The sequence below is a fragment of the Mirounga leonina genome, unplaced genomic scaffold (genome assembly GCF_011800145.1).
Source record: "Mirounga leonina isolate KUSES-001 unplaced genomic scaffold, KU_Mleo_1.0 Mir_91, whole genome shotgun sequence".
NCBI classification, from domain to species: Eukaryota; Metazoa; Chordata; class Mammalia; order Carnivora; family Phocidae; genus Mirounga; species Mirounga leonina.
In genome coordinates, this window is record NW_023270839.1 from 3,979,087 (window position 1) to 3,992,221 (window position 13,135).

At 38.5% G+C, this 13,135-nt stretch overlaps 1 non-coding gene across 1 annotated transcript; it reads left to right on the plus strand.

Moving 5' to 3' along the window:
* The first annotated feature begins 5,565 nt into the window (after window positions 1–5,565).
* On the plus strand, window positions 5,566–5,672 carry LOC118003834. Its single transcript, XR_004677447.1, has one exon. It is a non-coding gene; the product is annotated as a U6 spliceosomal RNA (small nuclear RNA).
* Window positions 5,673–13,135: the final 7,463 nt, after the last annotated feature.

Below are 13,135 nucleotides of genomic sequence, written 5' to 3' on the forward strand. Positions count from 1 at the left end.
TTGGTATATGCTCCTTTTCCTATACTAATTAATACTCAGAATAAGCAAAAATAAGCAAAAATAGCTACTTGCTTCATGAAATACATACTCTTAGGAAACTATGAAGCAACTAAACTATCTTATTTATAAAGACTAATTTTTCAAAGCTTGCTTAAAGTTACTTGCTCTCCAATCCAAAGCTATTATGTTATAAACTCTGCCCAATACCAACCAGTTTCCAGACTTAGAAGAGTTACCATATAAGCATTTAGCTCATGCCTTAAAATCCTATAAATATCCTCTCTCCTGAATTCCCTGAGACACTACTTAAACTATGCAAAGAAGATTTAATTGATGAATATGTTTTTCAGATGGTCTTTTGGAGAGTTCATCATACAGTTAATGTATTGATGCCAGCGGTATATTTCATAGTATTGTTATTTCTTATTTATATTCAATTGGTACTAGGAAATATTCATAAGATATACTAAGATTTCAATTTGAGGCACACTGCACTGGAATTATTGACTTTTAGGACATTGGAAGCTGAACTGCCCAAGAATATGGCTTTGAGAAAGATGTACATTTTCCATTAGTGAGCTCTATGAGGGATGGTTCTGTGTCTTTTGTATAGACTGCTATAATTTCGGGATGTCATGTTATGATTGGCACACAGTAGGAAACAAATATATTGTTGAATTAAAAAAAAAGGTACCACCAAAGTCACTGCCATCCTAATATGTGAATTTAACTAAGATTCCATTGGCAGTGTTCCCATATATTTGTGGTTGAAAGAAAACTGATTTCAGAATGACAATTAGCTATATGTTACTTGGTTAGGGACCAACCAGTGATAAATTGCTCAGTGGTTACCAGGCTCTCATATCCTTAGGGGAAGATATGATCTTGAAAAACTGGATTGTATATGGGCAATAATTTCCACCTATTATTATTAAATGAACTGTGCTCTTTTTAATATGTTACTCATCATAAGTAGGCTTTTATAAAACAAGCATGTTATCACAGAAATAATCAAATAATAACTCACATTTTATCCATGTAAGTACTTATAGTATTGAAAAACAGAAGGATAATTTGTCTTGAGGATTAGCTGTCCTTGTTTAGAAACATCTCTGATGGAGAAAAAGAGTTGCTGGCAGAGTCCAAGTGAAGAGGGGGAAAATGAAGGGGGGATTAAATTCCTTTGCGTCAGAAATGTATGGAATCTTTTTTTTTTGCTTCTATAGTGATCTCTCCAAAATGAAAAGGGATGAGAGGAAAGGAAGGAAAAACAATCAAAAAGTGTTGTAAAAACATACATTATTTGAGCAGACATGACAAGTGAATAATTTACCAGTGGACACTTGGGGGAGGAAAAAAACTACTTTCAGAACAATGAATGCTATCAGTTAGTCTTAAATAGATTCTATTTGAGGCATATTGATTGTTACCATTTCCAAAATTGTTCAGTAAATTATTTAGCACACACAAATACCTCATAAAATTATGTGTGGTTTCATGAAGTTTTACATCCAAGTGTGTACAGAATGGAAAGTACAGGTAGGATATGGACTTAATCCATGAAATTTATTAATCTGTTGAAGTGAAGCTTTGAGTCAGAAATAATTATGATGATGTAAGCCATAAATGTATGTACCCTAATCCTGAGGCAGAGGTGAGTGGGTATATATTGTCATTAAATTTCTGCACACTGTACAATGTAGATTTGAGTTAATATCATAGATAACTTAAGGACAAAGTGACAATAGTTAAGAGCTAAACTAATATAAAATTAAAACAAAATTCCAAAACAAAAACAACCACAAAAGTGATTCCATATGGGAACATGCTAAAAAGAAGTATTTCCATGTATTTATTTGTAGGTAATATACATAAATATTTTTTCACATCCTATACAATCTCAGGCAAAACTGAAGAACTTGAAGAAAGCATAGTGCATAGATATAGTATATTATTAGTTATCATTTACGGTAATTCTATATTGTAACATATAGTCCCTGATAATCCAATTTCATGTTTACCCATTAAAAATTTGTTTTTTCATAGATAATAGAATGTTTTGGGGATGCAGACTTGATTGAAGAATGTAAAATGATGAACTGCATATTGAAATCACCATGTTAGGTGATATGAGCTTTAAAATTTTACCAGCTTTGAACTTATAACTCCACCATTAAATATGATTTTCAACACAATCAACTAAAATTTGTTCAATACTCTAATTTGTTATGTGCTTAAGCACTTCAGGAATACAATTTATTATAATATATATATATTATATTCTATAATATATTCTATTTTAACAGCCATTCAGATATATGCCATCTAGTCTCCTCCAAAAATGAAGCAATAATGGAAAAGTCAAAAGCATAATATGTTGATTTCCTTTTAGTGCATAAAAGAATGAGAAAGGAAGAGGAGAGAGGAAGAAAGAAAAAGAGGAAGAGCAGTTCTGAATACTGAACACCAAAGAAGTGAGAGGGTCAGACACATTTTGACTATATCATCTCACCAGTTTCCATTATAAATTAAAATACCACCTTCCAGGTTCACTTTGAAATCATTTGGAATTTTATGCCATCCATTTGTAAGCCTCTGAATGGGTTATTATAAGTCTGAAATGGCAAATAACAATTCATTTTCCATTTTAAAGATTTTATTTAAGAGAGAGAGAGTGGGAGGAGGTGCAAGTGGAGAGGGGGGGAGAGAATCTCAAGCAGACTCCCCACTGAGCACGGAGCCTGAGGTAGCGCTCAATCTTAGAACCCTGAGATCATGACCGGAGCAGAAACCAAGAGTCTGACGCTTAACCTACTGAGCCACCCAGGCACCCCTTCATTTTCCATTTTAAAGCTAGCTAATCTATATTTTGGAGAAAGAAATGGGGGGGCATTTTTTGAACCACAGTATCTTGAATTCAAAATCAAATTAATAACCCTGGATTTACTCACAAGGAGAACATTGCAATGTTTTCCTTGTTGTTTTTAAGTACTTCTTTTCTAACATTCTTTGTCTAGAAAAATAAACAACTCTCTGTGCCACAATGGTGCATGATCTGATTCTTTAAATAGACTGCATCTACAGGATCATTGAACAGTCCCATCAGATCCTCTCTTTAAAGGCAAAATCCCTTGATGAGAGATTCTTGGGACATAACCATCCCCTGAATTCAACAACAGTTTGAAAGCAAGGTAGGGATAAAACTGGCCATTGGCTATACAAGAACCTCTCAGGTTCTCATTGAAATAGCTTGGGATTTCTGTGCCACCCATTTGTATGGATGCTTTATGTGTTTTTAAATTAAGTGCTAATGGGAAGCATTTATTTAAAAAAAAAAAAAGGCAAATTCATTCACTTCAGTGGTGGAGAAATATAACTTCTAAAATTATAAACAGGGAAAAATACTATCTGTATATTCTTATTTACCTTTTATCTGCTAAAAGGATGAAGAAAAAATAGTTAATGGTAATAAGAGATAAGATTAAATTTTTTTATTAATGTAATTTATTTCCACAGGATAACACTAAAGCAAATAGTTTAGTGGCATTTAAAAAACTGGATTTGATTTAGTGAATGGGAAGAGTACCTGTAGTTATTTTAGCTGGGGCTAAGGCAATTAAAGGCTTTATGTCTGCATACTTCATAACAAAAATTAGATACTTAGCTGGGGAAAACTTATCCTTTTATTCTGGTGGTTTATTATAAGTAAATGTATTCTCTCAAACAACTAGCGTAGCTTTTTTTTGAGGTTCAGAAATCCTTCTATCTGGGAATCTGGGGATCCAAAGGTTCCTACCTTGATGAAAATCTTATGACTATTCCTTAAACTACCATAGTGCAACATAATAAAAAGAATTATGATCACTTTAAAGCTGGGTGGCATTCATCAAATGGTAACCCAGGGGTGAAAGGTCCTATATCCCATTTCCAATCCTTTGAACCATCTATTGAACTAATGTATTTTTCTCTTTAAAATGTCCTAAAAGATATAAGATGTCCTCGTGCTTATAGGATTTTTGAAATTTTATTTTAAGGAATCAAAAGAAATTTACTCTGTGAGCAGGTTTTTCAGTTTGGCTTGAGGCCTTTGATTCAGGGAACAAGCAATCTCCTTCCAACTCTCTCCACTGGAGAGATGTCCCCTTTCAACCTATCTCTTGGTCCAATACAAATCAATGAACTCAAGACCCAATATACCATGTCTTAAAAATCCATTTAGAAAACAATTGCTCCATTCAAAGTTCACCTCCTTCCTTTATCAGAAATTGCTGGAAATGTAATTTTGCAGCAAGCATTTCATTTCTTGTCTTGAAATAGATTGAGATAAATGTAAAGTCAATGATTAGATAAATGTAATGTCTTGGGTTGATGCCACAATGCAATATTTGATGGTGTGGTCAGTACTGATGGATGTTTTGTATAGTTATCCAGTTGTATAATGGGACAAATTCCCATGACTCTATTTAAAACACCATGTGGCCCCTCTCAATTAATATTACCAAAAGTATTTTGGCACAAATACAAAAAGCATGAAGGATTAGTGCTGAGCATGCAAGTGCAAGTCATCTTTGCTCTGTACAGATTCTCCTTCATTAATAAACTGTATCTGTGCGCAATTTATTTACTGAGCTGCACTCTATGCAGTAAATAACACAACAAAGATTATTCCTCCTTCAAAAATCACTATGAGATTATAAATAGAAAGCCTGTGCTCGGTAATCTCTGACAGTACAGTTAAGGATTAAAACCTGATGAAGTTAACACATACATGGGCATGCACATAAGCACTACAGCCATAGAAACATTGCTTATGAAAGTCTCTTCATTTTAATGTCAAGAAAACATATTTATCTTCCTTATTTCCTGCTATCAAGATACATATTCAATATGAAAGAGGGGGAAAAGAAAGAGATGACTTTCTTTGAGAAGTAATAAAAAACAGAATATTAGTAATGCCTTTAGAAAATATCTTTTGGAAATGTAGAGGCTAATTTTCTGGCACACTGATACGCAGACTATGTAACACAGGAATGAATCAAATGATACAATAATAAGTATCTTTTTTTAAGTTCCCCTTCCCTTGATGGCTGTTTTTGGTGGTTGACTTCAATGTTACATAGAAACCCATGATTATCAAGAACAATATTCAGGAGTGCCTGGGTGGCTCAGTTGTTAAGCGTTTGCCTTCGGCTCAGGTCACGATCCCAGGGTCCTGGGATCGAGCCCCACATCAGGCTCCCTGCTCTGCGGGGAGCCTGCTTCTTCCTCTCCCACTCCCCCTGCTTGTGTTCCCTCTCTCGCTGTGTCTCTCTCTGTCAAATAAATAAATAAAATCTTTAAAAAAATGAATTAAAAAAAAAACACCTAATAAATAATTGTCAATACACCAACATTTTATTTTCTAGTGTCCTCAGGTCCAGCTCAGGATAATTAGTGATTTAGAAACTTTGTTGTCTCTACTATTGAAGTAAAGTGAAGAATATGTGACCACTATCTGTAACACTTAAAAAAATTTATGACGATTTTTTAATTATTAGTGTTAATATTAACCACAATCCTATAGTAGTACTCACTTCAGTAGCACATATACTAAAATTGGAATGACACAGAGAGGTTTAGCATGTCCCCTGCACAAGGACAACCTGCAAATTTCTGAAGTATTCCACAAATGCATGTGCACATGCGTGCACACAACACACACAAACAACTATATACTACTTTGGTTCCATATAATGAAAAAATCTTGATACATTTTGAAGTCATATGCTTATGGCCATAACTTACAAATATATATTTTGAAATTTTTGTAATTTTCTAAGTTTTAAATCGTTCTTTGTAATTTTTTTTAAAAATTCTCCATAAATATTTGCTTTTTCTCTGTATTGGTGGAATTTTGTAATCACACAATTCTGTACTTTAGCATGTTTTCTTTTTTCTCTTTGACATCTTTTCTTCTTATTTCTATTTCTGGTGTTACAAAATTGCATGATAAAGTATACTTTAGCTGAGACTTTTAATTCATTGGACTGGTACTTGGTGACTGCCTTTTCCTTTCTTGGGACTCTCAAGAATTATTTGTTAATTTTCTCCCATTCCATTTTTCTCTGATATCTTAGAACTTCTATTAGAAAATATTTAAACATCTGGATCTTTTCTCCACTATTTTTCATCTCTGCCTTCTTCCTCTTTTCAAATTTCCCTTACTTTATCTTCTAAATTTCCCTTACTTTATCTTCTAAATTTTCTAGAATTTTTTTTTTTCCAAATAGCCTCCAAGTCTATTGTTTTGGATGCAATAAACACCTTCCCTTTTCTTCTTGAGGGTATGAGTTATGGGTTTCTTGCCCTTTTGTTTTCTTCTCCTTTGCATTCCCTTTTTCTTCTGGGTTTTTTGTTTCATTTTGTTTTTGCTTTGCTTATTTTTCTTTTTTTTTTTTTTTTTTTTTTTTTTAGATTTTATTTCTTTATTTGACAGAGAGAGGGAGCACAAGCAGGGGAGGAGCAGCAGGCAGAGAGAGAAGCAGGCTCCCCGCTGAGCAGGGAGCCCGATGTGAGGCTCGATCCCAAGACCCCGGAATCATGACCTGAGCCGAAGGCAGACGCTTAACCAACTGAGCCACCCAGGCGCCCTCTTCTCTGCTTTTCTTGGTAGAGGTTTCACTAATTGCGGCAGTGAAACAAGTTTCGCTCACAGGACTTGCAATTACCAAAGCTTAAGAATCTACAGGTTATTGCAAAACAAAACAAAACAAAATGGCAGCAGCATTGAAGTAGGAGCTTCATCTCAAAGTCCGCCTCACAGCGCAGATCAGAAGCCACGAGCTAGCTCTTACTGTCCTCCATCTGCAGGGCTGTAGTGGATGTACTTTCCCTCAAATCACAAACCACCAAGATAGGTACAGAGTACCTCAGACCAGGGAACCTAATGTAAGCATAGTATTGTGAAGTAACCAGCCCCAGTGGCAGAGTCGGGGTGGGGGGAAGGTCACCTAAACCAGGTGTAAACATCACCTCGCTGTCATCAAACAATTCTCATAAGCCGGTAGAAACCAGTAGAGACTCACCTTGGCCCCGTGACTGAAAAGCAACGCTATGAATCAGTACCAGTCATGCCTTGTCTGGAGTCAAGACTCTCTTGGTACATATCTTACTTCAGCAAAACAGCTCAGACTAATTCCAGACATGCCGGAATTAACCCTCATGGAACAGAGGCTTTTCTTCAATAAAAGCGTGAATGAAAATATTAACTGAAACTGAATAGGCATGCATGGCTTACCTTCAAATCTCGGTGAACAGGCATTTGCGCTGGAGACCATTAAATGGGAATCTGGGGAATTTCATCACCTCAGGCTACTGAGATTCTCCACAGAAAGTTTGTGGTGCGGAGAAGCCGGAAGTGGCCTGACTTCCTGCTGGGCCACCTCTCGCGAGACTGTGGGAAGGCAGCCGCGAGATATCCCGCGTGGCTCTAGACCCCGGGCCGCAGCAACGCCGCCAGGCTCAGAGCCCTCCCGCCCCTTGACTGCGCTTTTCCTCCTTCACCTTCAACGGCCTTACGTGGACAGCTGCTGGAAATCTTTCAGTTGTTGCTTCTGACACTGAATTGAGTGAAGGGTTTTCAGTGGTTCACACCTGGGATAGCCCCAAATGTTACCAACGAACAAAGGAGTCATTGAATGCAGCGGTTTTCAGGGAGACTGCCTTACCCTGGCAAAGATTATTGAGGCAAGACTAAAGATGTTTAAGTATTACAATATTAAGGCCGGACTTATAGGGCCACTGCTGCAAGGCCTTCTACAATCCTCTATTCAAGGTGTTTCTTTCCATACTGCGTTTGCAACATCATCAGGGTGAAGAAGTAAAGGGTGCGGTGTACAGCTTTGATCCAGTGGAGTCTGTTGGTTTGCAACCCTGGTAATTCTCCGGAGTGAATTCAAAACTGGCCCGTGTATATGAGAGGGCAAGGAGAGACTGAAGATTGGTAGGTGTCAGTTTTAATAATCAAGAGGAAATTTTCAACCTTAAATGTTTGTGGGCTCTGCTTCTGGACTCCTAAGGAAGCTATACTTCAATATCTATCAAAGTGAGAATGACTGGCAAAACCTCAAAGCACGGGCTCCAGTTCTGCCCCAAGTACATACCTGTTAAAATAAATAACCAAAAAGCATTCTTTTTTTTTTTTTTTAAGATTTTTAAATTTAGGGGTGCCTGGGTGGCTCAGTCCTTGTGCATCTGCCTTCGGCTCAGGTCATGATCCCAGCATCGTGGGATTGAGCCCCACATCGGGCTCCCTGCTCAGCAGGAAGCCTGCTTCTCCCTCTCCCACTCCCCCTGCTTGTGTTCCCTCTCTCGCTGCTGTCTCTCTCTGTCAAATAAATAAATAAAATCTTTAAAAAAATTTTTTTTTTTTTTTATTTATTTGGCAAGGGAGAGGGAAAGAGAGTTGGCGGGTGCAGAGGAGAGGGAGAGAAGCAGACTCCCTGCCGAGCACAGACTGCCAGGTAGGGCTCCATCTCAGGACCCTGAGATCATGACCTGAGCAGAAATGAAGAGTCCACCTTTTAACAGATGGCACCACCTAGACACCCGGACAAAGGAGCATTCTGAACACATGATAAGAGAAAGAAACTTCCCTGGTTCTCATAAGAAAAGTCATAAGCCTTGCATATACTAAAAACATAAGAGAAAGACATCAGTTTTCTGGAATGTCCTCCAGCATGATGGTTTGTAACTCTTTATATAAAAAACATATATAACCCTACATCAAATGTTCCTTTTCTGGAGCACTCTCTTCTTGGTGAAGATTGTATATACCAGGCAGCTGTCCTAACTTGGGCTCAAACAAAACTCTTTTCCTTTCTCTTTAAATTTTTTAATTTTTTTAATTTTTTATTTGTTAAAGATTTTATTTATTTTAATTGTCAGAGAGAGAAAGAGCACAAGCAGGGGGAGCGGCAGGCAGAAGGAGAAGCAGGCTCCCTGCTGAGCAGGGAGCCCGATGTGGGACTCAATCCCAGGACCCTGGGATCATGACCTGAGCCGAAGGCAGACGCTTAACTGACTGAGCCACCCAGGCACCCATCTCTTTAAAAGATTTGTTCATTTTGTGTCGACAAAAAATTTACAAACCAGGCTTGTCTTGGGTGGTGGCAAGAGGAATAGCTCTCAGTATCTGCCTGCCAAAATCTTAAGAGTTTAGGGGTCTTAACAGGGTTCAGGCACATATATAGTTGAGACGGTCTCAGTACCACAGTACTCTTAAGGCTGCAACCAGAAATATTTCCTAATGTGGGAAGAGGGCAGAACATACATTCCAAGAATAGGGGAAGAAATAAAGATCTTCTGATTACTGGGTCCAGCCTGGGGGTCAACCAGCTGTCACACCCTCTTGATGACCTCCTCCAATACTCCACCCCTCTTGACCAGCTCTTACAATCTGACATGTCCCACCACCTTCGACAATGTACCCTGGGCAGTCAGCTGGTTTGTTAGCATGAGGTAGTTCATTTGACAACTATCTAGATGCACCCTAGGCAGATACCACAGCAACAATTTAAGCACATGCAAGAGAAAATACAGATTGGGGCTCCTGGGTGGTTCAGATGGTTAAGCATCTGCCTTCAGCTCAGGTCATGATCCCAGGGTCCTGGAATCGAGCCCTGCATAGGGCTCCCTGCTTGGCGAGGAGCCTGCTTCTCCCTCTCCTTCTGCTCCCCCTGCTTGTGCTCTCTCGCTCGCTCTGTCAAATAAATAAATAAAATTCTAAAAAGAGAGAGAAAATACAGATTAAGATAATGATCCCCAAAATAAGTACCAATATTTTCTTCTCATCAAGAGCCCCATGACCCAAACCACTGATTTATCAAGTCCCATAGGCTGGGGTCAAATCATTCAGAATATGCATTTGTGTCCTTGTGATCTAATAAAGATGATACAACATTAGGACATCATAAATTAATAGTTGGCCAAGCTAAAGTGGTTGTTAGCAATTTAATCTGATACTTTAATATTTCATTCTTTCTTTCTACAAATCCTCCTGCTTATGTGTTATATGGGAGATGGAACCTCAATTCAATGTCATGTTCTTTTGCCCACTCTTGCATATCATAACCTTTGAAATGTGATCCCTATCACTACTCAACAAGGGTACTTGTAGTTGGTACTCAGCTTCTCCAAGCCCCTAATGGTGTCAGCCTGGTTTGTATGGCAATAGGAGAAGCTTGGGTAAGGTCAGACACGTGTCCACACAAACCAAGGCATACTTAGAACCTCACTAGGAAGGTGGGGGCCAATACAATCAATTTGCCAATTCCTCCCATGAATGGCCTCAGAATCCTTTGGCAGTTACCTTGGGCATTGTTTAGAATACACAGGTCATGATCTTACATTAACCAAGTCACTGTATTTTAAGGGCAATCTGGCATCCTTGGCAATATGCCATCCCTCTCAGGCACTATAGTGGTCACTCTGTGCACCCAATTTGCTGTATCTCCTGAAAGGTCAGTTGCTAGGACTGGTACCTGACCTAGGGTATCTGCTTCCTGATTTCCAGGGAGTGTTGGCACTTTATGCGCCAAGAAATGGAATGAGGACAGCTTCACACTGTTCTCTTGCAAGAGAACCCAAATATTTTTCCACACATTCTGATCCCACAAGGGCTTATTTGTGATCATCCACACATCAACTTCCCATTTTCCAAGCCATAGGGTCAACTCCTTTAGGACAGTCTGTCAGTGCAAAGGGTTAACAGCCAGGGCTTATGAGTGATCACCAGCCAAACTCTTGAGTTCTTGAGTTCAGCCCACTGGCTGCTGCAGTTCATTCCTGTTTCCATCCAAAGATGTCAGTGTTGGGCTGAAAAGCCACAACAGTCCAAATGGGCTCGTTGCCCTGACTAGACCCGTCTGTATACCAGGCATCAATGGGAATTTTCCTGATTCCCTCTCTAAAGGCACAAAAGCTACCACAGGAATAGGGGTGGGGGCATTTGGAGGATCTACATATTCTACAGGGCCTAGTAATGTCCGCATTTCTAGAGAAGTTGGCTGGTGGACAAGGAACTTCTCAGCTGCATCGAAGTGGGAGTTTTGAGCCCTGGCAAAGGTAGATCAATGGAACATATCCAAAATCCACCACCTGATTAGCAAGGTAAGTAATTTCCATGATCTGCTGTTCCCTTGTAAGAGGCTCTACCTGGAGGAGCACAATGTATCACTGTGAGGAGCTGTTGTTCTATGGGGATATATTGAGTTTCTGCCCCCTTCTAGAGTTGGGACCAAAATCCTAAGGGTACTCTCTCCTTCTATTGCCTCTGCCACAGTGCCCAACCCACACCTTCCAGAGTCACAGATACATCTAACTCAAATGGTAGCCCTGCTTGGCAGATGCCCAGAGCTTTAATCTGCTTTACGAGTATTTTTGCCTTCTCAAAGGCAGCTTGTTACCCTGATCCTCTGACCTCATGACTCCAAAAACTTGGTGGTATCTGGGCCTTGAATTTTCTGAGTTCATCACTCATCCTCTCACTCACAGATGTTCCAGCAAAGTCTGCAGAGTGTCCTGCAGCAGAAACAAGTTTTCACATGTCAACATTATATGGTCAATGTAAAGGGTTCACATTTTATTGATGTGGGGAAGGAGAACATATCTTCGGCTACCATCCCATGATATATCATGGGGTTGTGTAGGTAGCCTTGGGGAAGCACTTGAAAGATCCATTGTTGCCCCTTCGACTTGCAGGCAAACTGATCTGTGACTCAGTGGCCAGAGATATACTGAAAAAAAAATTTTTTTTTATAAGTCCACTATGGCATGGCACTCCTAGGACCATGGCCAAGGTATCTAAGATGGTGGCAATGTTGGGCACAGCCGTATCGACAGGAGGCACTACCTTGTTCAGTTATCAGTAGTCCACAGTCATCTTCCTAGAGCCAGCTGGCTTTTTTGCTGGCTATAGCAGGCTATTAAAAGCACTATTGACAGGGTGCATGATATCTGCTCAGTGCAATTCTTGGTTTCTATTTCCTTATGCTCCCCAGGCAATTTATTTTGTTTGACAGATATCACTCTACCAGGGATAGTAGACTTACTGGTTTCCAGTTGGCATTTCTTCTCAGCACTGGTTTGCTTACTCTAACCTGAAAGTAGAATTCACTGATAGAGGTATGAAGAGTTTGACCTTTTAGGACATTATCGCTCAGTATGTTCTCAGGTATTGGAGAAATAGAACTACTTGTTCTTGGTGGGGAGAATGCCCAATTTACTGTGTCAAAAGGACCTTCCTGGCCATAATGCTTGCCCTGGGTATATTAGGGATACACTCTGTAGGTGGTATAACTACTTTTAAAAGCAGTGTAGAAATTTCTACTGATGTTGATATCACGTATACCAAAAGTATGTTTATGTACACATGATGTATGGACAAAATATTCTTAGCAGCATTATTTATAATCTTGAAAAAATCCAAATCTTTATTTTCATTAGAATGAATAAGTGAATCACTGCACATTCATAAATTGAATGCAAAACTCTGATACTGACATATTATTATATTCATTTATATATTTGACTGGTTTCAAAAATGAGCTTAGGCAACAAAATGCATGCAATAAAATAAACCCAATAACAAAGGAAGAAAAGCAAAATAAGAATAAATAGGGGCAATATATCTATATAGAAGCCATTAATAAAGTGGCTAATGTTCACACAGACTATATTGGTATCAAAATTCTGACATTTGTGTGAATTTAGTTTTGTTTTCATAATTTTACAAGGTTTGTGTTCTTATTGCTATGTCTAACCATTTTTCAGTGCAATCACTTGAAAAAGTGTAATTAATATTTGGGAGAGTTTTTCCCAAATTTTCTTGAAATCAAGACTTTCATTAAACACCTGAGTGCCAGACTTACCTTTCTAGCTCTGTTATTTCTACATTGGATGACACAAGATGACATCAACATATTGTAAATTTTCCCCACGCCCCCATTTGTATTAATGTTATCATATACTTTGAAGTTGTATGGGATGCATGGACATAAATTCTCATTTGCAGCTAATGAAATCTCTGCTTATATGGATTTCTATTTTATTAAAAAAAAATCACTATATTTGGGAGAACATATATAAGGTCTCAGCA